We start from the raw sequence: 757 nt of genomic DNA, 5'->3' as shown, positions 1-757 counted from the left end.
GTCAGGAATTCCGCTATATAAATGCCACATTCCCTACATAACTTCAAGAACAGCAAGGTCGTCAGTTCACTTAGAACAACAGTCAAGAGACAAACATTCAAGATTAGGAAGGGGAAATAATCTCTCCTGACTATATAAAAACTTACAATTTAATTACAAAAATAATGAAAATGAATACAACTTCGGTGGGGTTAAGGATACAATTATGTTACATTTTAAAGAAAACCAAGACTCCAAGCTTAGCCAACCAGTGCACATTAGATCCTCCGCCAAAACCACACACACAACATAACAAGGAAATTTCCAACATTACATTTAACTAAATATAAAGAAATCACATTCAAACCCAAATAATCAATCACTCGTCAGTGTCGTACTAAACGGCTGACAGATAATAATAAAAATATATCACCAATATATACAGATGCTGAAGCCCTAAGTTAACAAATAATATTCAAAGGAGCATGGCAACCCGAGAGGCTACTGCAGGGCAAGGTGATCCATTCCTGGCGTCTGGCTGAGAAATCCACTTCATATCCACTCCATGCCCTTTTTATATATTTCCTTCCAGCAGCGAACCAATCAGTATCGAGCTGGCCCGCGTAACGGTAGGGCATGATGATGATAACCAATCAACATCGAGCTGGTCCTCGTGACGGCAGTGGCGTGATGATGATGAACCAATCAGCCTCGAGCTGGTCCGCGTGGCTCGAGTGGCGTGATGAGGGTCACGTACCCAGTCAGAATACCTCACACA

This window comes from Penaeus monodon, chromosome 29 (assembly GCF_015228065.2).
Source record: "Penaeus monodon isolate SGIC_2016 chromosome 29, NSTDA_Pmon_1, whole genome shotgun sequence".
NCBI lineage: Eukaryota > Metazoa > Arthropoda > Malacostraca > Decapoda > Penaeidae > Penaeus > Penaeus monodon.
Note: the sequence above shows the minus strand (reverse complement) of the source record.